We start from the raw sequence: 16,659 nt of genomic DNA on the forward strand, positions 1-16,659 counted from the left end.
TAGCAAACTCCAAATCAACTTTCAAGAACCAGTTTAAAAGCTCCTTCCTTTCAAAAACTTTTTCTTTTTGGCAGCTGGCTGGTAAGGGGATCTGAACCCTTCACCTTGGTGTTACATCACTGAGCTCCAACCAACTGAGCTAACCAGCCAGCCCTCAAAAGCCTTAACCTACTTCCTTGGGTTGATGGTTTATCCCTCTTGTGTTCTAACCAAACTTTGGACATAGCTCTAATTTGACATTATCATGATGTCTGTAGAAGCAGTTTACATTTCTGTCTCTTCTAATAAATTGTGCATTCCACATCAAGTCCCCAGTTTCCAGTAATGGCTGAAAGACAATGTTCAGTAATTGTTTACTAAATAAATGGGCATCACACACTTCTGGAATAAATGAGCAGCAATATGAGAAAAGACAAAGGCAATTCAATATGAAATGCCAAATTACTTATAGATGCAAAATCTGACTCCAGAAGCACTGCAGGGAGAGAGTGCTACAGGCAGATACAGAAAGGGAAGACCCTATGAAGACACTGGGACTTGTTCTCAAGTCTCAAAGGAAGGAAAATATCTAGATGGGCCAAGAGTGAGGGGCAAAGAACTACCAGCATGTGAAACAACACAAACATGGAGCACCGCACAGGAAAAAGTCATTTAGCTCTGCTTTGGGTTCCTTCAAAAGATACCCTGAAAGTATCTTCAGAAATCCATGGTGCTTTTCTTAGTTGTATAAATCTATTTTCTGTGTTGTTTGCTTTATTTTTCTTCTTAATCCTTATCACTAGCTGATACATCCCAGTTCTGCATATTCAAATATAGTACTCACTACAACATAAGTTCCATGAGAACAGGAACTTTGCTATATTTACAGCTATACCCCAGGACTTACATTATTGCCTAGCACCTAGTAGATGTTCAATATATATTTGCTGAATGAATGAATAGACATTTGTTATGGTCCTCTGATCCTACACTTCCTTCTACCTAGAGACTTCCTCCCTACCTCACCCAGTCTCCACACATCCAAGTCCTGCCTATCCTCCCAACCCGACTAAATGCCCAGTCTGACTCCAAATCTTCTGACTCCCCACCTCTCCCTTTTCTGAACTCCCAAAACCCTTTATCTTTCTTGTCTCATGACATTTTTCAAGGCTACTTTGTAATGGCACAATTATCTGTGTACAGGTATTCATGCACATCTTATCTCCCCTTTATACTGTAAATTCTTTGACGACAAGCTCTAAGTCACACACCCTCCATCCCCAAAGAGCATATAGTGTCTTATAGAGTCACACTCAGTAATTAATCCCTGTTAAATAAAAGGAAAATTAAATTAAAGGTGATATAAACCTTTAACATCTTAATATTAACCTAGAAAAATTGGTAATAATTTCTCTTCACTCATCTTGGCCTCTGATACCTGATTCTTTGAGATTATAATATTCAACACCTACATGATGCTTACAATGTGCCAGGCACAGATCCAAGGCTTTACATAAATTAATTAATTTAATCCTCAAAACAACCATATGAGATAGATGTTATTATTATTCGCACTTTACAGGTGAAGAAACCAAGGCATAGAGAGGTTCACACAGCCAGTAAATGGCATAGCTAGAATTCAGACCCAGGTAATCTGGCTGCAAAATCCATGATTTTAAACCTTTATGCTGTAATGTCTTTATGATTGCTGGGCGGCCATCCTATTCATAAAGCCAATTTTGGCCTTCTGAGAAGCTTATTTCCAAAATATTAAAGATGAAAAGATATTTAATTAAGGCAATGAACAATCCTTATCATACTCTAAAGGGTGGAATTCCAGAAGGAATGAAGGTCTTTGCGGTACAATACTGGAAAAGATAAAGCTGGTAAGAGACAGTCACCCCTGGGCTGGAACTTCAGAAGCATTTATAAGAAGGGATAAACAGAGAAGTAAACATAAGCTTTGGCATGAAGTCACCACGGGCAGAGCCCATATTCTGTATATGATAGTGGAAACTGAGAGAGTACAACATAGAGAAAGGCAGCAAAGTGTAGTGCTTAAGAATGCAAGTCTCAAAAGTCAAAGAAAAGCCATCTGTCTAGAAGTGATACACATCACTTCCACTCAAATATCAACATATAAAGCAAGTCACAGCTATGCCCAACTTCGAGGTATTAGAGGAGTGCAAGCCTACCATGCACCCAAAAGAAAGAGAACGAGAATATTGGTGGAAAGTCCTAAGAACCACCAACCATAAATCAGCCTAGCATCACACATGGCACATAGTAAGCACTCAGTGATTGATAGCTATTATGATGATGATAATTATTGAGGGGTCTGGGAAAAACCTATTCTACTAACCCTAAGTCACGAAACTGAACAGCTGAATAAGCACATATGAAAAAATCTTATCACGCACGTTATTTGCAATAAAGCAAAAATGAGTTTACAAGCACTTCACCATGATATAAGGGAGGGGCATGCCAAAAAGTTTTCTAGTAAGTAAAAAATAGTAAACAAGAGTTACCAAAATAGTACAACAAGCATTTTACCAAGATATGAAAGAGGGACATGCCAAAACGTTTCTAGTAAACAAGGGTTACCAAAAATAGTACCACCCACTCTTACTCATTTAAGACATGCAAAATTTCACTGATAACATCTTTACTGCTTTCTTTTAAGGAACATTAAAAAAAAATGATGCAGCCTTTTGCTGCATCAATTCACTCCTAACCTCACAGCACTCCTTCCCCATATTTTCCCCTTAAATCATTAAGGGAAATTCTCCTATGTGGGTTTTCAGGACCCTAATCCTTGGATTAGGGAAGAAGTCCTACGGGGTAAAATGAGAGTTGAATTCTAATCATGACTTGACCATAGACCAGCTCTTTGGCTTCACAAAATATTTACATGACTAGGACCCCATTTCACCATCATAAGATGATGACATTGGACTCGATGTCCTCAGAAGTACCTTCCAACTCTACTTTTCTGCAAGCCCAAAAAGCCAGAAAGCAGCTTTGCTTTGGAGAATTCCATTCTTTGGAGAATCTAGTTTTGATGCTGACCTGTGTAAGACCTGATATCGCTTAAATTTTAAACTAGAAATAATTGCCAAAACCACACTTAAAACAGCAGCAACAAAGCTTAATTCAAGAATGAACATGCAACACAGTCAAGAATATCCAGGGAGAGCCCTGCTAGCATAAAATGCCACAGATATGGAGAACAGGTAAGAGTGGACAAAGTATAATTACTATGTGTAAATAAGGAGACTGGTATTTGTGTGAAATCACAGGCTTTTAGTAACATCTCATGCAGCATTCCAAGAATGAGTGACAGTGATGGTAACAAAGCTGAAGCAAGGAACCTTCAAACTTTTTAAGCTTGGGATCTGTCTCAAATTATCAGATCTCAATTACAACAGACAGGGCTTTCCAATTCTTTAAGACCCCATAGCAATAATTCAAATACATGCCCCGAAATCTAGAACTTGAAACCCAAAGCAGCATGTTACAAAATGTTAAGCCCCTTCTCCTGATCAGTGCTACTTGTGTCATTTTCAGCTAAACAGAAGCCACAGCCCCAGACAACCTATACTTCACTCATTCTGCTCTGAGTTTAAGACCATCCCTACAACAGAATTAATGGAGAAACAGTGCTGATTTGTAATGAACACCAAAGGAAGACAATAAAGCGTTAACTCATGCCATAAACAAAACAGACATTGCTGCTTTATAAATTTTGCTATGTTGGCAGACCTATCCGTGATCTTTAAGGAACCTTCCGATTCTAATACTCTATGAGTCTATAAACTGCATGGGACACCACTTACTGTCTCTCATGTTCAAGAGTCACTGCCTATATGACTAACAATTTCCTGCTTGAAAACCTATAACCTAGCAAATATATTTAATAAAATTGCTCCATGATTAGTCTCATTTTCTTATGACTGGACAGCATTTTTAAAAGCTAAGATTCCACATGTGGATCTCCATTTATTTCTACAGCCAAATTTCTTTCCACTTGTCAATCACAAAATAATTTCCAATTCTAATGGATATTGAGCAATATACCATAGTCAATGCTATCCTTGATTTTTAGGAGCTTAAAATTTGAAGTACCGGGCCAGCCCATGGCTCACTCAGGAGAGTGTGGTGCTGATAACACCTAGGCCACGGGTTCGGATCCCATATAGGGATGGCCAGTTCGCTCACTGGGTGAGCATGGTGCTGACAACACCAAGTCAAGGGTTAAGATCCCCCTACCGGTCATCTTTAAAAAAAAAAAAAAAATTTGAAGTACAAGTAGATGGGGAGAGGACAAACAGAAGCATATGCAATCCTGAATGAGCAAAAGAAGTCCCTTCTTTTATCAAACCAATTTTTAAATACTTTTGGAAAAGGGACAAAGGATAAGATGCAGTCTTCAAGGGAGGCTTGGTGAATATTATAAAAAACAAAGATTCCCTTTATAAACTGAAAAATCATCCTCTAAGTCAGCTGACAGATAAAACTGAAATACTTTATATAGTAAAAACTGCCACTAACTAAAGCATGAGAACCCTCATAACTAGCATTTTCTATTGAGAACTGGAGAACTTCGGCATTGCACTTAAAAGCTGCTAGTCTTAAATCTTTACATGAAAGAAGAAAGCCTTAGAAGTCATGGTGAAAGACATCATGCATGTTAGTCATAGATATGAAGGGTCACAAGGCCTCTCTGGAACAGCTAATTTGCTGTTTGTAAGCCTTATGAGACACATCCAAATTTATTTTCTGATCTTATTATTTTCTGAACATTCAAATCAACTTTTAGATAAAAATAAATAAGTAGATATAAATGGGTAAACAGTGTCAAATTTTATTGTATGACTTGCTTAGTCCCATTTTAGGTTAAAGGACAGTCTTGTCTGATATTATATTTTCCTTTCCAGATGAAGAAAAAAATCCACTCTTGCTCCAAAGAGGGGGAGCGGGGGCTAAAAGGTATAGAGCTATGCTGTCCAATACCAATGCCACTATGTGTAGCTATTTAAATTTAAGGTAACTAATATTAAATAAAATTTAAAATTCTCTTCCTCAGTCATACTAGTCAGGTTTTAAGGGCTCAAAAGCCATGTGTGTGTGTCTAAGTACACAAGGAAAATTTTTTAAAAAAGAAAAAATAAAGGGAAAAAAAAAACCACATGTGGCTTGTAGCTCCTGTGCAGACACATTTCCATCATAGCAGAAAGTTCTACTAGACAATGCTGATCTAGAACAATGTTTCTCAAATTTCAGCGTGCACCAAAATCACCAGGATAGCTCATTAAAACACAGGTTCCTGGGCCCCTACCCAGGTAGTCTACTTCAGTAGGTCTGGAATGGGGCCCCAAAACTTGTATTTCTAACAAGCTCCAAGGTAACGCTGATGTTGCCTATCACTTTGAGTGCTCTCTATGGTAAAGGACTAGTTTTTGTTCTTTCCCAATCCATCATAAGCCAATACTTTAATAAAATACCAGAAAAATGAATTACCTGGAAAAAAAGTAAACCAAGAAGGACTACAGTACCAACTAACATTTTTTCTTAGATTCAACAGACAAATCACTTTTCTAACAGACTGCTATAAAAGAATCTACATGCTTCAAGTTCTGTATTCACCTTGTCACAGACAGATAACAAACAGTACAGAGACCCGCATGAATCTGCAGACTATTTTGAGAAGCTTGATACAGAAAGCCTTATTTTACAATTTTAGAATTATTTTCTGGAGCTGGTCATTAATGATCTCTTTCATATCCTCTATCATTTCCTCAATGTACTTTTACAACTCAAGGCAAAACTGTTAATTCCATTAAGCAGAATATCCCAATTCCCTTAAAGTGACACTACACCGGGTTTGCTTAAAGAAGCAATCTAATGGTGTCACCATTTATAATGTGATCCAGTTCTAGCACATGATCAACAATAACAATGGCTTAACTTTTTCATGCAAACCCATACTTGAATTTAGACTGCTAACACTGCAAGAACTGTTTAGTCAAAATACACAACGAGCAATAATAAAGTCTCTGTGTTAATTTATGTAAAATTTCTTTGAAAGTAAAATCTATGATCTGGACCTCCCTAACCAGACATAATCTTTCAAAAGATTTCTTAGAATACTGATGATTTATCTTGAATCCAAAGTAAACAGTCCAGGTACACTTCTTTACTCATGTACACTTAGGGAAGGAACAAAACAAACAAAATCTCCTTATAGGAATCAATGCCCTTCACAAAACTGCCTAAAGCTGAGGCATTTTCCTTAATCTACACATCAAACCAAATAAACTGATTTTTCTTCTGTTCAGCTTCTGGTCTGGCCCAACAAATGGGCTTCTCTAAGAAAAACTACAGGATAACTTCAAGTTTGACCACCTCCTAGAGCTGCTCTTAGGATTTTCCTGTTGCTCTAGAATTCCATCAATTTGCTTGACTTTTACTTAAGAAAATCATTAAACAAGGCTCTGAGAATTATGACATCCTCTTTCTATAGAAACACCTGGTTTAACAGAACTTGATACATATGCATGTTCTATGTAAAATAAGCATATATGTTCAACTAGACATTGTTTCAAGAAAAAGTCCACTTAATATTAACATTAATAGAAGTTACAAGGCATCTCATAAGTGTCTGGGGAATATAAAAGTGGAAGGATTCTTTTATTCTCCTTTAGTATAAGAAAGAAAAGCTTTTCCTCCTAACATATTGAATGAAGCAGCAACAGAATGAATGAGAAATAGTATTCAAAGCAAGAAAATGTCAAGAGCTGTTACCACAGCCACCCCTCCAGCCCCATCTGCAGAGGCCCAGGACCCTCTAAGACTCTTGCAATTGGCCCAATACTTCCCATTCCAACTTTTAACTCTATCAGGCAGTAAGGGCATGGAATGGCTTCCACCGGACCATAAGGATGTAAGAATTATGGAGATTACCAGATCATCATCATCACTGTCTGGACGCTGCCCAGAGGGATCCAGTAATGTTTTCCCAAGCCCACGCCAACTGCTAAGGGACAAAAAAGACCTAAAGAAGTCAGCCTCCAGACAGAGGATTTTGCTCATGTAAAACAATTATTTTGAAATGACCTACATCAATGATCCTTAATTTTTTTTGTATGCAAGTGGAAATGGATAGGAGGGTAGGGGAAAAGAGGGTGAGAATTGCAGATTCCTTTGAGAATTATACAAAACAATGGATTCTCTTCCTATAAAAAAGCAGACACAAACAAAACTCTGCATACTATTTTGGGGAGTTCACAGACCAGCCAAAGACTCCCTAGGGGTCCTTGAATCTCAGGATGAAAAGCCTCAACCTAACTAGGTAGAAACTAAAGGTCAATATTACCACAGCAGTTAGACCTTCTTTTAACCTGAAGCCTGTCCTTTTACTTAAAAACAATTTTAGGATTTAAAAAGGAGAGATTCCAAAAATAAAATACCTTGGTCAGACAGTATACAAGAAAATCAAAAATATATTTAAAATTTAACTACTTGATTAAAAATAATCATATATTTGACTCATAAAATTAGGTCAATGAATACCACCTATAAGAATTTTTAATAAAGAGGTAGAAAAATGAAAATCTCACTTTACTTATTTAGAAAATTCAAATACATATTCATCACTTTCTACGTATGTCTGGATTCATGTTCTGAAGTTATCTTAAAATTCTACTTCCCAGTTTTCCTGAAATTTTCAAATACTATCTTAGTATGTTAAGTTCTTCTGAAATAGCTAGCAGATAAGCATGCCATGGGAGTCTGTTGAAAAATCAGGTTTTTTCCTCGGCTAAAATTTTTAAGTCCTTCATTATGACTCTAAAGAAAAAAGGTTCATCAATTTTTAAAAAAATGCTGATTCCTCCAAGTAGGTGCTATTTAAGTTACATCACATATACCATCACAGATTTCAAAGGTCCCAGAATAGAATGATAATGGCAAATGACATAAAGAATAAATGTAGGAGGATGTACAGAATCACTATTGCAGGCTATAAAAACCAACAAATATAGGTACTACAGGCAAAAATATACATTTTTCTCTGGATTTTATGCAAATGAGTTCAGAAATGGGAACAGGATGGGTATTTTAAAATAACTCCATTTTACTACCTTCAGGACTTTTATGGAAGTAACAGAATTTCTCGTGAGGGTATCAACGCCTCCACAACACGAACTAAAGAAAAGAACATCTTGGCAAGGAAAAAGTGACTGCAATCTCCCTCTGCACTTCCTGGTTATTGCTGTACCATGTTATATCTGAACAACTAAGTGCCCTAACATGACCATTCTTACACTACGGAGACAAGGGGAGATAAGGGTGCCCTCACTGTATTCCAGTACACCTCTTCAATAACAAATTCTTGAAATGGAAAAGTAAAAATAGCTGTGTGTGTAGAAGAAGTTACAAAAAAAAGTGTGTTAGATAACCCTAGTACCATACCACTAAAACATGACAGCACACTTGGCACTTTTAAAGACATCCTTAGAGAGAGAGCTGTTGGTGAAAAGAATCCAGATGATCTGGGTTCAAATTCTTACTTTATGATTTTTTATAAATATATTTTTATTGAATCATAATTGATTATACATATTTTGGGGATTCAATGTTGACATGTTGATCAAATCAATATTAATAGTATATATATTGTTACAAATTGTACTTATTCTTTATGCCCCTTGTCCAATCTCTACCTATCCCCTCTCCCTCCCCGTCCCATCACTCATAACCCTAGATTCCTTCTCTCCCTCTGAAAGAGTAACGGTTACTCTGTTGATTTGTTGCCTAGATGATCTGTCCAATGCTGAGAGGTGTGCCCAGGTCCCCCAATATTATCATAGAGCAGATGCTTCTTCTGTCACTCTGAAATGGGCTTTGTGCAGAGAGATATTCTTCTTTTCTTTGGTCTCTGCTGCTGTCTCTCCTTTTGTCAATGCACTCCAGTGGCTGGTGAACTATCTGCTTGGTGGTTGTGATGTCTAGCCACTTCCGTGGCAGCCATGGTGGCTGTGGTGGGCCACCCACATGGAGGTGATGTTTCTGGCATGCTCCTTGGTGCTGGAGGTGTGCCTGATTGTGGGGGGGTCTGTCCCGACTCAATGCCCCTAGCCCTGGGGGCCCCAAGGTGCTGGCGGTGTGCCTGGTTGTGGGCGGGGATTTATTTTACCATTTACTAGCTTTATGGCCTTGAGTAAATTACTTCATTTCTCTGAGCCGCAGGCCAGCCTTATGAAGTAACTATGAAAGCAGGGATATTTTTTCATCTCTAACCCAAGTTCCTGGCTGAGCGTTGGACACACACCAGGTATTCAGTCAGTGCTGGTTCTTTTTGCTCCCCTCATGAGTAAGTCACATTCCACTGTAAACAAAAATGTTCCCTCAGAAACAGATATCTAAGCTCTAGCTATTATTTTATGAATTTCAAAGAGTTTTCAATATAAAAACTCAGTACAGGAGAATGCAGATGGTCCCATAGAATTTGCTGCAGCTTTTCACTTGAATTAAGCTCAAGCTTTGTATGAGGGATGGAAGTATAAGAGAACCACTAAATATTTATTAAAAACAAAACTATTTCAAGCCTTGCTATACTGGAGGGAAAGGACAGAAAGAGGGAGTAAGAGCAGTTTCATCAGTTAATGCAAATACGTCATTGTCCGATACCAAAGGCATTTTTGCAGGTAGAATCTTTGACTCCTAAAACCTGTTCAAATGGGTTCAGAACAAGTGTGGCCCAAGCATGACCCCATTTGGTCATTACCAAGAAAAAGTCTTTCCATCAAAGCTGAAAATCAGAGGCACCTACAGTAAGACAGTAAGAATCAAGTCTGAGATTGTGGTACCTCATGATTTAACACAGGCAGACTTAACCACAAACTCTGCTTGGAGCAAGGCCATACTTCCAAGAAAATAAAAAAAATTCTTTGGAACTTCTATAAACCAAAGAGATCTCCAAGATACAGTAGCCCACAGGCCTGTCATTTCTGATAGATTTTCTGTAATATTACGGCAAAATCACAGATAAGATGTGGTTTCTAAAAAGACACAATTCTGCTCGAGATTTCCTTTGGCATTTGAAATAGTTATAAGAAAACTAAATAAATACATACAAAAAACTAACTGTCAAAAGATCTTCCAGAAATGCAGCAGTGTTAGTTGTGGTTCTCCCACTTCACTTTTAACTGGACTTTCAACTTCTTGTGTGGTTTGCCTGAAGTAACATGCTGATGAGTTCAGAGAGCCATCAACTATGCTAATAATAAGTTATAAAATAATTATAAAGATACAGAATATTTAAAAGTTGTGGTTAAAGTGATGACAATGAAAGAGTTTGCAGCGCTATGACAGAAGAGCTAAATGAAAAGCAAAGAAATAACTGCAGAATAAAAAACATGACTGCAGGGAAGCTGTGACACCATACTTACACATGACCCAAATCTCAGAAGAGATCTAGATTTACTTTGCACATAGCCAGACTACACACAAGAACAATATCGCAGTCTGATTACTATAAGGGAGATTCCAAAGCCAACAAAAAGAAAAAGGAGAAAAAAAAGTGTACAGGTTAGCTTTTAACAGTCCAATAATCAAGAAAAAAAGTTTAAATACAAAAGGAATCATACTTCATTTATGAAATCTGTCCTGGGACAGAAAGAACTCCAAAATTAATAATCTTACCACTCCACATTTTCCCAAGGCCTTTGGTTACAGTGATGCATTGCTTGTATGAAACCACCTGCTCTGGTTGGCATAAATCATGTTACTTGACAATTCATGCCTAATCATTTTATCATACATAGATCTCAAACCTTGTCTCTGTTGCCAGAGAGCCATAAAGTTCACAATAACTCTCTCTGAGGTTGCCAACCTGATCTTCCAATTTGGCTTCCAGTCAAACTCTTCTGTGCCATGCACAATCAATGGGACAGACCCCTAATAGACAGCTCACAATTAGCCTTGGGAACACAACAGAGAGATCTATGTCCCGATTTTTCCAAAGGCCACAAGCATATCTCCATAAAGTATGTCAAAATTTGGGACCCACTGATGGTATTCTTATATACCTTTTGAAAAACAATAATAAAATCTCGGGCAATATTCCAGACACCCTGAAAGCTGTAAATATTTTAAATGTGTATTTTCTCTGTTCATAAATCTGTTATACCAGAAATGAGCAGTTTTCAAGGAATGGGGAATAAGGTGCACACACAGCCCTAGACAGAGATGTTCGGAGACGCCAAAGATTCACTAGAAACCTTGCCCAGATTACTAATGGTCCATAAACCCTAATTTGGAGAACACGGGCCTACAAGCTCAAAATTGAATTATACTGCCTTATTAGATCCCACACTACAGAAACCACAGTCACATTAGTCATAACTGGAGCTACGAATACTTCACGTAAACAAATATAAAGTGCCTGCTTATATATTTTTAATTGGATCAAATAAAACTGAAGATACAAACTCAAATTTCAATTATCTCACTAGTGAGGGGATTTCCTAATAACGTCTTTTTAAAAACCAAGTAGCAGCCAACCCTCTGCACATCTGACAGGCATGTCCCTGGAAACTGGAGAGCAACGGACTCCGTAGGTTCTCCACAGCTAAGAAAATAAATACCATGAAGGGGACAGGTTTTTTTTTTTTTTTTTTTTTTTTTTTTTTAAAGCTCAAACATGCAATCTAATAATGCACAAAACTTGGCAGCGGGGTTGCTGGAGCTCTCCAGGGCTCCAATTTTCGGGGCGAGTGTGCGCTAGTGCGTAAGAAGGGGGCGGAGGGGGTGCGCGATCGGAGGACGCGCCGGGCCCCCGCCCCCTCCCGGAGCAGCAGCCTGGCACCAGCCCACTCTCCTCCACCCCTGCAAACAGACGCAGGACGCGACTGGAGCAACTTCTACGCGGGGGCGGCGGCGGGAATAGCGGTCACCCCCGCCCCCATGCCCCAGCGGGTCCGGAGGTCCCTCCACCGCCCGCCACTGCTGAGGGGGGCCGCACGCCCCGCCCCCGCCCGCCAGGTCGCGGCCCGGGTCTGCCGGGACCCCCACCCCTCCGCGCGGCCCGCAGCGGCGCACTCCCAAGGACGGACGCCCGGCGCGAGCGCGGCCCGAGCGCAAGCCGGAGCGCGGAGCGGCGGAGGCCGGCCCCTCTGCTCAGGCCGCAGGCCGCCGCCTGCCCTCCGCCAGGCCGCCCGCCCGCCGGCCCCGCTCGGACCCCGGCCGGGCCTCGGCGCCGCCGCAGCCCCTCATCCCGGCTCCATTCATAGGGGCTCCCCAGCCCGGCCTGCAGGATGGGGCCGAGGACCCGCGAACAAGGCCGGTCCGCCGAGGCCGGGGAGGAAAATAAAAAGTTAAGAGAAGAACTTACCTAAAATGGCTCCTGCAGCAGCCAAAATACAAACAGCTATTATTTGGTGAAGTTTAGCTCAGACACCCTGCAAGGACACCCTAACCCAGCACGGGCCCGCCTTTCCAGCCGCGCCATTGGGCTTCGCCGGCCCAAAACACAGAGTCATTGGTACGCCCAGCTGTCACTCAGGTAGAAGCCCATTTCAAGCTTGCTTGCAGGGGCGAGTGATGGGCTCGCTCCATTGTGCTCGTATTTGCATGGATGTGATCGTAGCGTTGATTGGCCGACGCCGGAGTCGCCCCGCCCCCTGCCTCGTGCCCCCCCCTACCTTGGAGACGCTGCTGCGCGCGGCCCCGCCTCCCGGGACGGAGCGGCGGAGCCACGGGGGCGGGGCGGGGCCGGGGTCCCGCGGGCCGAGGGGGCGGGGAGGGGTCCTGCATGCTGCTGACCGCAGGCAGGAGGCGGGGACCTGGGGCGTACGCGGGCAGGGCGGGGGCTTAGCCCGCAGGTGGAGGTCTCGGAGTTAATGGGCTAGCAATCTGAAAGACCCGGGTGGGAAAGGATGTGACTGGGGTACCGTGACAGAGGGGTTCCGCAGGGGCCGAAGTCGCGCGGACCGATGCGAAGAGAAGCGAGGGTCCGGCAGGTCAGGGAAAGAAGGTGCTGAGAGGCCAAGCGAAGAGAGGAGACCCGTCGTCCGTCTCCAGCCGCATCTCCTGCCGCTCCGCCTGGATCCCTGTCGCTCCTGATAGATACACAGCGGTCTTCCGCCCAAGGCCCCGCACAGCCGGGGAGTTTTCCAGACCCGGGGATCCTGCAGAGCCATGGATATACCTCCGTAAAATCAGGTGTCGAGCTGTGATGTGTTTATTTTCTGGCCTATGTCCCCTGCCATCCTTGTAGCGTCCTCAAGGACAGGGCCCAGCATATGGCAGAGATTCAACTAATTGTTGTATTCTTTAATTCGTTCGTTAGCAGCTAATTTTTGAGTGCCCACTAAATGCTAGACAGGGGATACAGTGGTCAGTGGGACAAAGCCCTTGCTCTGATGGATTAGGCGAAAGAAAGACAGTAAATAAATACAAGGGGCAGGTAGTGATAAATGCTGTACAGAAAATAGATGGAAGAAGGAAGGAAATTAGACCAGAGGTGAGGAGGAGCAATTAGGAAAGGAGGAATAGGTAGTTTGCCCTGCCTGGCTGAATACTCCGGAGGGTATCCAATTACTATCCTTCCCACCCCTGACATTAGCAGTCACCTGCCATCCTCACCCCCTGCCTTCCCCATCATGGGTGTTTCCTTGGCATCCAGTAAAAAAACTGGTTGGATCTGACTGTAGAGGCTCATTTTATCTCAATTAAAGCAGGAATGACCTGAGTCTGATGATTCTAAGGCCAATTTGTCAGATACATTTCAGATGAGCATGATTTGACTGTGTCAGGGGTAACTGTGATGATTTAGCAGAGTTTTACTGCACCCCCAGAGAGAATATTTTTAGCTTCTTTGAAATCCCAGTTTTTCTATGGCTTTCAGCCTGTGGCCCTCTCTTCTGAATAACATTTCTTTACTTCTTGGCAGACACCAGAGATTTCTCCAGCTCGAAAATACAGAGGTGGCAGCCCCCTGTTACCCAACTATCTCACCTGTGCACATTTGACTCAAGCCTGGCCAAGATGTCTTATGGTCCTTCCTCCTCTTTCTTCTTTCCTTAAACAGATATTTATTAAGCACCAACTATGTTCCAGGTATTGTTTAGGCAAAAGGCATATAGCATTAAACAAGGTAGACAACATCTGTGTCCTCAAGGAGCTTTTAGTCTAGTTGAGGATAAGGTGATTTACACATAGATCCTGAGCACCTCCAATCCTGCCAAGCTGCTGGTGAGTGAGTATGCTGAGAGCTGCTTGTCCCCTGCTGCTGCCTCACAGGGACAGTGTACCTGACCTTCTAAACCAGCTTCTGTAGGGGCTGAAGCAAAACCTGATGCAGAACCAGGCAGCGGGTAGCCACAGCCTCTCTAGCCCAAACACCAGGATCAAGGATTCCACAGTGCTCACTGGGCTCAGGTCTATGCACTTTCTTTTCTGGAAAAGGGCTGGGAGCAGAGTTATATCAGAGACAGACTTGATAGGTCCTACGTGGGAGTCAAGTGGCCCTCTCTTTGCTTAATAAAGTCCCTTGCCCACAAAAATTGAAATAACATAAAAGAGAATGGGAAGAAATGGGACTTCAGACAGAAGGGGCAGTACTATGTTCCTAGGCACAGAGGCAAGAGACAGCCTTGGTAGGTGTGGGAGTGGGAAGGAGCAGGAAGTTAGACTGGTCAGTAATTTCTCTTCTTAAAGATTGAGAAAAGTCAGTAGCTCATAAGAATTTAAACGCACAGAGACAATATTATGTCACCAAATAAGAAATCGACAGGCTTACATGATGGATTCACAAATGAGTGGGACAGGTACCAGCAAAGGAAGGGTCTGGCCGCAGGCCTGACCTTGAAAGAGTCAGGTCTGCAGAATTTCAGCAGCATGCAAAGACCTGTGGAAGGCAGTGGAGGGGAAACAGAGAGCTAAGTTGTTAGCTGTACCCATTCATGGTGATGTCTTGGCCTGGGTTCTCCAGAAGCAGAGCCTGATTCTATAGGGCAGGAGTGAGGCAAAAGGAGTAAGGTTAGGAAAAGGGAAGAGCCAATAATCTGGCCTCCGCTATGTGTGGCTGATTATTTCTGCTCAAGGGATTATCCTCTGAAGCCATATAAAATAAGTCTCAGTATAGCCCACAGGAGGGGGAAAGTAAGGAAATTTGTCCACCAGCTCAGGTTGCTGGTGCATAAAGAGTCACACAGGTTGTTCATGCATAGGTGCCAAGTGGGCTTCTGTAGGGTCCCAAAACTCAGTGTCAACAGGGAACCTGTCAAGAGGCAGGTGGCAGGACCATATGGCAAAGCACTATCAGGGTGCAGCTATATGAAGTCAGAGGGTGCCCATGCAGAGCTGGACACCACAACAGCTGATGGGACGAGATGGTTGACTCTATAAGGCTCTGAAGTTCTGCTACAGGGGAGATGCCAGTGATGAATAAATTTCTTACCATAGAAAATGTCCATGTTTCCAAAGGTCCCCAGAATAGCAATCCTCAGGAGCTCTGAATGGAGCCAGAGGACTTCCAGAAGTTCTAGAACTCTCTGACGGTAACTCCACAAACACAAGTTGCATCCCACCTGCCTGTGTTCTCTCTTGCTTTCCTGCCTCTGTTCACTTGTCTGCTTCCTCCATTAGACCGTGAGCTTCCTTATGGTTCTTGTTTATATATCTGTGGCAGGAAAAAAATGTTATTTTTACTGGCTCATTTCGCTTTCCTCCTAGGGTTGTAGCAAAACTGCGTGTCTCAGTGATCAGGTAGGCCCATGTGACTGAGCTTAGGATAATGGAATCCAGACAGAAATGGTAGATATATCCCATTTCTGGGCATCCCCTGAAAACTCCTGTGGGATCCTTAAACTCTCCTCCTTTCCTCATCTGCTATACAGATCCAAAAAATATCCAGTGGAGGACTCAGAGGACTTAGAAAATTGCAATGACATGAGCCTTGGTCCCTGACTGACTGCCTGGAGCAGAAAGAACTCCTGTGCTTACTTGCACGGGACTATGCTGTAAGTGAGGAATAAACTGTCATAGTGTCAAGTCTCTGAAATATGAAGGTTGGTTATTACAGCCATTAGCACACCCTAATACAGTACTTGTCTAACTTCATTTGATTCCATGTCCTTCCAGGGCAGGGATTGCGTTTGTAACTCAAGCACTAGTGCCATGCCTGGCACATAGTAGGCATTGCTCAAAGTATGAATGAGTGTGAATGAGCTGATGCGTGAGCCTGGTCTTAAAGGATTGGAGGTAGAATGCCAGGCAAGGTGTCAGGTAGAAAAAGTTTCATGAAAGGGGGCATAGTGTGTGCAGAGGATAAGGGACTAGGAAGATTATGGTCCATTCTCAACACTACAAAAAGTTCGTGATGAAGAAGGGAGATGGCTAGGGTGAGGCTAGAGAAAAGGCAAGGGCCAGGTCACAAAAGGTCTTATATGTTACATGAAGGAGTTTGAAATTTATCCTTCAGGAATCATTGAAGGATTTAAACACGGATGTGATATCAAATTTATGTTTAGGAATGATCTCTCTAGCCACCTAGAAAAAGGGTGGATTAGAAAGAAAGAGCCAGAAATATGGATTTTTTAAGCAACATTTCCCTTTTTCCTAAATCATTCATCCCATGAGACGGCCCACTAAAAAGAGGCTTTGGGGTAAATTCGG

At 42.0% G+C, this 16,659-nt stretch overlaps 1 protein-coding gene across 1 annotated transcript in view; it reads right to left on the reverse strand.

The window, feature by feature from the left end:
- Nucleotides 1-12,402, reverse strand: part of CHD6 (chromodomain helicase DNA binding protein 6) — a 199,976-nt gene extending 187,574 nt beyond the window's left edge. The window contains exon 1 of the mRNA XM_063092193.1: nucleotides 12,374-12,402. The gene's annotated coding sequence lies outside the window, so the exon portion shown is untranslated. The remainder of the gene's footprint in view (nucleotides 1-12,373) is intronic.
- Between the last annotated feature and the right edge of the window lie 4,257 nt (nucleotides 12,403-16,659).

This window comes from Cynocephalus volans, chromosome 1, assembly GCF_027409185.1.
Source record: "Cynocephalus volans isolate mCynVol1 chromosome 1, mCynVol1.pri, whole genome shotgun sequence".
In the NCBI taxonomy this organism is placed as follows: Eukaryota; Metazoa; Chordata; class Mammalia; order Dermoptera; family Cynocephalidae; genus Cynocephalus; species Cynocephalus volans.